Raw genomic sequence first — 9,415 nt, forward strand, 5'->3', positions numbered from 1 at the left:
GTCTTCAGCATCTCACTTTGCTTGTCACATAGTAAATGCTTTATCATTCATTCTAAATCTTCTCCCTTTCAGAATATACTTTAAAAATCTTTCTAAGTCTTACAACCCTCCAAATCCTTTTTGATTGGTAGTCATAATGTGAAATCTTAAAGAAAAAAGACAGCTAAGAGCATTTCATATACTGCTACAAATAGATACTGCAGTGTTATGTATTTGGATTGATCCAAACCAGGAACAACTAGATTATATAAAATCTAGGAAGGAGCCTCAGGACTATTCCTTTCCATAGAGGAGAAATATACCGCTGCCACAATGAGAAAGATTTAAAGTGAAGTGCTGAGATAGCTCTACCAAGCATATTTTTCAAAGCATTCTGCCCTGGTCAGGCCACATCTGGAGCACTATTCACTTTTGGATACCACATTTTAGGAAGATCATTGACTTGAGATAATGGTGTATGATGATTAGTTAAGCGAAGTAATATTTAGCCAGAAAAAGAAAAGACATAGGGAAACATGAAAGCTCTTAACAAATGTTTGGAGGACAATTAAGTAGAAGGCAAATTAGTTATCTGCTTGATTTCTGAGGGTCGAACTAAGAACAATAAGCAGCAGAGTTTCTAAAAGGTATCAAAGCATTACCTCAGCAGGCAGGATTCCTTGTCAGTGAGGGTCTTCAAGTGGTGGCTGAGGCGGTTTTACAAATTATAACATATTATTGTCTGTTTTTATATCACTTATTTCTGAATATATTCCTCTTCCTTCCCCATCCCATACTTGGTGACATTAAGCAAAAGGAAAAAAAAACCAGTAGTAAACCTAAACAATACATCAACTGCTATCTGACAGTATATTCACTGTAATAAACTCATAGACTCCCACCTCCAAAAGAAGGAAGGAAAGTATTTTCTCACCAGTTCTCTGGAGCCATGCTTGGTCATAATCAATTCAATTTTGTTTCCTTTTTTCCTTTTCTTTTACATTGCAGTCAGTTTGTATGTGTATTATTTTTTCTGGTTCTTTTTACTCTATCTATGTTTAAGTCTTCCCTATAAGCCTCTAAATTCATTTATTATGGCACAGTAATACTATATTCCTAACTCACAGTTTAGTCACTACAAAAAGATGGGTATGTGCTTTGTTCCAGTTTCTAAATACCATGGAAAAAGTGCTGCCATGAATGTTTTGGCGTATGTGAGCGTTTTCTGTCTGACCTCTGTGGATATATATGCAAATAGCAGGATGGGAATGCTTTAAAGGGATTTACTCTTCATGTGTGTGCAAGACTAACTGTCCTTCCAAGATCTCTACTAAATATAAACAGCTTCTGTGATCTCTGGGTACATAGAGAAATTTGAACCTAAAGAGACTAGTGTTTTTGAAAGGTGTATCATCTGATATTAGGAGAACCTTATATAAATCCTGGCAGATGCTACCTTCATTTGGGCATTTCTTTAAATTATTTCTTAGCTTTTTTCTCATTAATAGAACATTAAGAGCATTTTGAGATTAAACACATTTTCCTCGGATGTATTAAAACAATAGTCATGGAAAAAAATAGGTGAACAATTGTTGCTCCAGAGGTACAGCAAATGAAGAGTTTTACAAAATGGACAGATTAGAGAGGACTTCTAAGATGTTGTGACTTAACACAGGATTACTATCTAAGTAATGAGAGAAGAGAGTGCTAAATTTGGGATCAGAAGAAAGGGATTGAAAATCTAGCTCTTAATTATTTTTTTTTTGACCTTGGTGGTTTTTTTTAATTCCATATGTCACTGTGAATCTGGTATAATTCAATCTGTTGTGATAGTTATTCCTGTGCTCAACACCTAAGCAGCCAGCAAGTTTCAGAGGGAGGTTTAATTAGCCCTATACAAGTGATACATCAAAGGTGGTCGCAGAGGGACGAGGTCCTTGGAGTCCCCCCTGAGCATTTCACATTTGTGTCTAATCAGGATCCCCGAGAACAGCAGCCCCCAAAAGTCCTCCATCCCTACGCCAGAAGACTGAAAAGAGAACTTAATTGTCCTTAAATTTGCCATTGATGTATGGTACCCAATCCAGAATCAGACCCCAGTCAGTGGCCCAAACTAGCCCTACAGCACCAACAGCACCCCATGTGCCTGCTGTGGGAAGCCAGTACTTCACCAGCTCCTTGTGGCGCGGCCCCAGGAACTTGTTCAGCATCGCTGCTCCTCTCGGCTCGTCCTGCTCCTCAGCCCATCAGCGGATCTGGCTCAGGGTCACCCCGGTCCTCCATCTAGCTCAGTTATTGACCTGGGTCAAATCACAGCTCCTTTGAGCCTCACTATAATCAGTGGTGAAATGTAGTGATGGAACTAGGTGATAAATAATGTCCTTTCTCTGAATCCTGTGATTAATTCCTAAGAGTACACTGCTTTGATAGTTGGTAGAGATATCATAAGTCCAGAGTATATTTGAATGTGAACATGTTTTATTTTTCAGAATTCAAATTGCTATATTAGTTTTCGGCTTATGATTGTGGCAATGATTGTATCTCTTGTGCTAAAATTTGAGGTTCCTCATGCGCTTTCAAGTTTTGACTGTCCCAAAAGTTTCACGAACTTAGAATAGTGTAAGTAATGTGGTTTACTAAATTTTACATAGTAATTCAAATGTACAGAAATGTTCTTCAAACACAAAAAAAGGTTCTTCAAACCATGTTGTGTGTTTGTGAAATAGTATCAAAATATATACATATGTTGATTTATATACATACAATATGTTGATTACTTTGGGAAATTTTAACCCAAGCACATTTATGTAAGTCTTTGTTGGTTTAAAAAAAGAATGTTTAACCAGAGAATTACATTTTACTGGGAACTTAATTCTAATAAATCCTGAAATGTTTCATATAGCACATGCACACAGGTTACATGCTACAGAAGGAGTGAGATTGGAACATGAGATGGAAAATACCTGAGAAAAGCAGCAGTTTCGGGGAGAAGATCCAAAAGAAAATTGGATAGAACTGTTTTCTAGAGTTCCAGTGGAACTCTTAGTGGAGTTAGGAACTTAGAAACTTCTTAGTGAAGGAAAGTTTGGGCCTATAGGAATTTCTGATCAGGAAAAGAGAGTTTTTTAAGGGTAGCTGAGATAGGATCACAGATGTAGAACTGGAGGGGTACTCAGAGGCCATCTAGTCCAATCTCTTCATTTTACAGAGCCAAAACAGGTTTTGTTACCCAAAGTCACATAGGTAGCAATAAATGTCAAAAGCAGGGAGTGCTCTTTCTACTGTACCAATCTTCCCTAACAAAAGGAAAGGACTGTGTAGTGAAGCCCTAAAGGCACAAAGTATCCTCTTGAAAAAAGGGAGAATAAAATGAAGCATTATCACTTCAATTTTTATAATTCCTTTACTCTTGGTGGCTTCTGATGCCGCAGGAGACAAGATAGAAATGAGGAAAAAAAGGCTTTTGTTAGTAAGTTTCTAGCTAATTCTGATCAACTAATTTAACATTCTACTCCATGGTTAACCAGGTGGACTGCAGAGAATTTAGAGGATTTGTGAAAAACAAAACAAAACAAACCTTGTTGCACCCTTTCCTAAGTCATTTACACTATTGAAAATTAATAAAATCATGGATAAAAGTCATTTAGTTTATAACCCATATATACCTCAAAGATGAATCTCTTATATAACATCTTGAGGTGGTCATCTAGTCTTAAAGATTAAAGACCTCCAGTAATAGGAATTTATCTCCTGGGGCAATCCATTAAATTTCTCAATAGTTTTTAGTGTTAGGAAGTTATTCCTTATGTGAAAGTCAAATAAGGCTCTGTATCTTCCACCCACTGGTGCAAATTTTGGCCTCTGGAGGCAGAATAATATGAGTAAAAATTAAATTTTCAGCAGCTTTTAAGGGTTAACAATATCTTTGTAACAACCTTGTGAAATAGATGGTGGATTCATGCATTATTCTTCTTTTACAGATGAGGAAACCAGTCAATCATCAGTCACTGGTCATGTACCTCTTTTGCGCCAGGCACTATACTAGATCCTGGGAAAATAAGGACAAAAGTAAGATGATCTTTGCCGTCAAGGAATTTATATTCTATTGGAATAAGTAAATGACTTACCCATAGTCACTAAGTGTCAGAGCTAGCTCTTCTGACATCATCTGCTGCTCTTTTCCTTAAATCTCACTTCTACGTTCAAGTAAACAAATATTTATATCCCTAGATTTACTTTAATACTTTAGAAACTCCCCTCTTCCTTCTCCCCCGAGTTGTTTGTACTCTGACTTAAATAAGTAATTTCTTAAACTTTTCTTTGAATGCAGGTTCTAGTCCCCTTATCATTCTGGTCTTTGCTTTTTGAATATGTTCTAACTTGGCTATATTTGTAGTGAGAGCAATATCCCAAGCTCTTCTCACATGCGATTAAAGTAGTTTTTCACTATAAAGTGACAGCTGAACCTGGGACTTGATTGACTTGAGCTGTGTTGCCCAGCTTTCTGGCAGCTTCTGGTCCTGTGGACCACTGTTCTTTGTTTCCATAGGGAAGTCTAACCAAGCTAAGTGCTAAAGTAGGTCCATTGAATATCTTTTCTGTGCTATAACCAAATAAACCTTTTGTTAACTGTTGACTGGTCTGAGTCCCTCATTTCATTTCAGTACTGAACATAAATTGACAGGTTATTGGCCTGAATTAAACTTGTCCCTTACAAAATCTTTCCAAAAAATGTGGTGTTCAGACCTGCATTTGTTCTGGAAAATACTATTCTGTTAATGCATTCTAAGATTGCATTAGATTTGTTGACTCTCATGTCACACCTTTGTCTCATCATATTTAACTTGAAGTCTGTTAAGTTCCCAAGTATTTTTGTTTGTTGTTTTTTAATGTGATCTGCTTTACAGTCATGTCTTCCCTATCTTACACTTATTCATTAAATTTTTTGGACTTGGATTGGGATTTTAAGAACAAGAATTGGATTTTAAGATTGACCTAGGTTACAAGAAGTATGGTTATGCCCTCCACAGTATGAGGAAAATTCAGAAAGGGGGCAGATTTGGAGTAGAGATGGGAGAGTAGAGAAATATGAGTTCAGAATTGGACATAATGACTTTTAAATAGCTACAGAACATCCAGTTTGAAATAAATGTCTATAGACAGTTTGTGTTGTGATGCTATATAGCACAGGTAAGAGACAGAGCTGGAACCAGATGTATAGGTCTAGGAATCATCTGTATAAATTGTGGGAGCTATGAACAATCATAGAAGATAGCAAGCTTGGGAGGACATCCAGAGTCACTGGACATGACATGGACAAAGATTCAGAGAAGACTGAGGAGTGGCCTGAGCGTAGGAAGAGAACTAAGAGATAGTAAAGTTCTGAAAACCCAGAGAAAAAGGAATAGCCATAAAAGTATAAAAAAAACAAGCTTAACCAATATAATCTTATATGTGGATGGGCTGCTTTTACTCATCACATTGAATAGATAAGTAAGGAAACAAAATTGATTTGCTGCATGTAAAACAAAGATTCCTATAGAAGTAAAATGAGAGGCTGGATCAGAACTTATGCTTCAGCTGAATAAACAGTAAGAATTGCAATCATAACTGGCCGTGTAACCTTGAGCAAGTTACTTAACCCTGATTGCTTAAAAAAAAAATTGCAATCATAATTCTTGGCAAAACCTTTATCAGTTAAATCACCACTTCACATGCATAAACATAGGTATGGGAATTGCATAAATATAGATAGGTTAGTGCAAGTATACATGTTATTAATTTCCTGGTCTGGTTGATTCTTGTTACTGATATATCATAATGTTTTTGTCTGTTTGTTGTTCTCAGTGATTTATCACCACAAGTTTTTCCCCACTTCAGTTCATCCTCCTCTCAGCTGCCAAAGTGATTTTAAAGGACAGGTCTGACCATATTGCTTTCCTACTCAATAAACTCCAGTGGCTCCCTATCTCTACCAGTATCAATGCTATGTTTGACATTCAAAGTGCTCCACAATATGCTGATCCCCCAATCAGGTGGGATGAAGTTGCCCTCCAAGAGTTTGATTCACCAGGCTTGGACCACCTATTTCCTTAGGTATGAAAAGGAGTGGCAGATGTGAATGCTGACATACTGTCACTCAAAGAAAGACTGAGGAGAACAGGCTAGAAGTTTGTTGCTGACCTGAAAAAAAGCAAATAAATGTTCTGATCTTCAGAAAAAGAGAGTTGAACCTGCAAAATGATTGTTAATCTTGGCCTTTATGCTTGAGAAATTCTAGAACACATTTTAAAAAGGTTTTGTGGTCTCTTAGAAAGGGAAGGCATGACCATTAATAGTTGATGAGTTTTTACCAAGAACATGATATACCAGGTGAATATTATTTTCTTTTTTTTAATAGAGCCATTCAAATGAGGAATTTGAATTCAAATAAGGAAATTGCTTTATGCTGTATAACTGACTGCTTTTGTTTTCCCTTTGTATCTCTAGAACCTAGTAGAATATTTTGTATGTGGTAGGTATTTAATGAATACTTGTCTGAATTGAATTGGATTAATAATTTCTACTTCTTAGGAAAGTTCTATATTAAACAATTATTGTGAAGAGGTGGCCAAAAACTACCAAAACCAAGTTAGTTCCACCCCTGTCCCACCTCACCCTCCCAGATTTGAACTTCTTGCCAAGCAAAGACAGGGCAGTGCAGGTTTTAGAAAAACAAAAAGGCTTACATACAGATGACAATGAAAGGTGACAAACAACAGCCTCACAAGAGAGCAAAAAACAAAAAGGGGAAGGGAAAATAGAAAGCTTGGCATGAGACTTTAAACCTAGTCATCCCCCCAAAATAAGAGTTAGAGATAGAAAAGACCTTTAAAATGATCTACATTAACCTGTTCATTTTACAGATGATAATTTCCAGAGAATTTAAGTGCTTTATCCAGTTACATAGATCCTTTACTTCAAGTTCACTGCTCATTCCTCTTCATCTTATCACCTTGCAATTATAGATAAAACTAGGGGTGGAATGACAGTCAGCTGTGAAATGGAACAGATTTGCCAGAATTGTAATCTGTTCTCATCATCTATGACTGGAACCACCACATTTAAAGTCCATTACCTCAGTATCTGTTTGATATGAATGTATTATATGAGAAAGGAGAAATTTTGCTCAAGAAAATGATCTTTGGAAAAACACCTAGATCTCACCCCATACGTATGAAGGTTAATTATTCAAGGCACTCAAAATTCACTTTTCAAGATATCAAAAAGGGAAGATTTAAAAAGATATAATCAGTAACAGTATAGTCACCCCAAAAAAAACAAATAAGAAAATGTCAGTAATTCCTGGCTTATGTGTCTACTTTGTCATTTCAATGAAATCTTTATAAGAATGGCCTGTGCATATATAAATGGCATTTTTGATGAATATATGAGAAGGGGAGAGGCAAGCTTTCACAGATAGTTCTCTAAAGCAGATCACCTATTCACAGTCAGACAAGTAAGTGAGAAGTATAAGGAACAACAAGATTCTGCTAAATAAGTAGAGCAAAACATCCTTTAATGGTACCTTCCATTTTCATCATATAGGAAGATTCTTTGATAAAAGACCAGAGAGGCAACATTGCTCAATAGTCGTCTGATTATCAATACCAAGAAAGGCATAATATAAAGGAGACTTATGCCCATTGAATATGTTTGCCCTTGTCATAGAATATGTCACACAGAAAGCCTAAGAGGAAGCCTAGGGAAGAGGCATTCCCTATAGATAGTAATACTGTTTGTGTATAACATCGGAATTATTGCATTGAATCCTTGGGCACTGTAGGGCCTCAATGAGACTAACAAATACTTAAAAATATAATCCTAGAAATCTACACAGGAAAAATCAAGTGAATGAGGAATACGTTTTGACCAGATTGTTGCTTGCAGTTAATTATTTACATACAAATGTATATGGATACATTTTATATTTATACATATATATGTATATATATGCACATATCTATGAGCATATGTGCCTCTGTGTGTATATATTTATATCCATATGCATATATGTGTGTGTATATATATATACATATGGAGAGAAACAGAAGACAGGTATTGCAAATGGACAATGAGCTGGAATTAAAATTTAATAGTAGGATATCAGGTTGGGTCACATTTAGAATACATTTACAAAGCTTTCAATGATCCCAATATTCTCCTCAACAAAGATGTTTTGTTTTTGTTTGTTTGTTTTAACACCAATATTCTCTGTGTGATATAATTCTATAAATCATTCCATTCAATAATTTTGGAGAATCAGACTTTTAGTTTTACTTCTTTTTTTTTTATTTTATGTTTATTTTTAGTTTACAACATTCATTTCCACAAGATTTGAGTTACAAATTTTCTCCCCGTCTTTCCCTTACCTACCACCCCAGAACAGCAATCCCACTGAATACCCCCTCCCCAAATCTGTTCTCTCCCATATCCTCCCCTATTCCCCCTTCAACTTTCCAGTAGGGTAAGATGGATTTCCATTATATATATAATTTTAAAAAACATTTTATTTTAAAACTTTGGATTTCAGAGTCTTTCCCTTCTTCCCTCGTCACCCACCCTTACTGGGAACATAAGCAGTTCAATATAGGTTGTACATGTGTAGTTATGCAAAATATTTCCATAGCGGATATATTGTGAAAGACTGACTATATCCCTCCATCCTATCCCAACCCCCCACTTGTTCTATTTTCTACTTTGACCCTGTTCCTTTTCAAAAGTATGTGCTTCTAACTACCCTACCCCCCAATCTGCCCTCCCTTCTATCATCCCCCCTCTTATCCCCTTACCCCCTACTTTCCTGTAGGGTAGGATGCCCAATTTAGTGTGTATGTTATTCCCTCCTTAAGCCAAATTCAATGAGAATAACGTTGACCATTCCCTTTTGCCTTCCTGTTCTTCCCCTCCATTGTAACAGTTATCCCTTGCCTTTTCTATATGAGATAATGGACCCTATTCCATTATCTCTCTCTATTTCCTCTCATTATATTCCTCTCTCACCTCTTAATTTTATTTTTAAAAACATATCATCCCTTCCTATTCAATTGATCCTGTGTCCTCTGTCTATGTATACCTGTACACATATATACACACACTCACATATGTATTCATATGCACATATACCCTCTTATATAGACATATATATGTATACATACATATGTATATATATACACATATATGTATACATACATATATGTGTATATATATACACATTTATATTCCCTTCAACTATCCTCATACGGGGAAAATTTTCGTAAGTTACAATTAATCGTTTTTCCATGTAGGAATGCAAATAGTTCCCTGTTTACTTTCTCATGTTTCTCTTGCTTCTTGTATTTGAATGTCACATTTTCTATTCAACTCTGGTTTTTTCATCAAGAATACTTGAAAGTTC

At 36.0% G+C, this 9,415-nt stretch overlaps 1 long non-coding RNA gene across 1 annotated transcript; it reads right to left on the reverse strand.

Annotated features, from left to right (window-relative positions):
* Positions 1-1,731: 1,731 nt before the first annotated feature.
* On the reverse strand, positions 1,732-2,136 carry LOC138164254 (uncharacterized). Its single transcript, XR_011169018.1, has 2 exons — positions 2,058-2,136; positions 1,732-1,949 (listed from the first exon to the last, which is right to left on the reverse strand). It is a non-coding gene; the product is annotated as an uncharacterized lncRNA (long non-coding RNA).
* Positions 2,137-9,415: the final 7,279 nt, after the last annotated feature.

This window comes from Petaurus breviceps, unplaced genomic scaffold (genome assembly GCF_028583685.1).
Source record: "Petaurus breviceps papuanus isolate PSGF00001 unplaced genomic scaffold, PetGlider_PUasm1.0 189, whole genome shotgun sequence".
Classification (NCBI taxonomy): domain Eukaryota; kingdom Metazoa; phylum Chordata; class Mammalia; order Diprotodontia; family Petauridae; genus Petaurus; species Petaurus breviceps.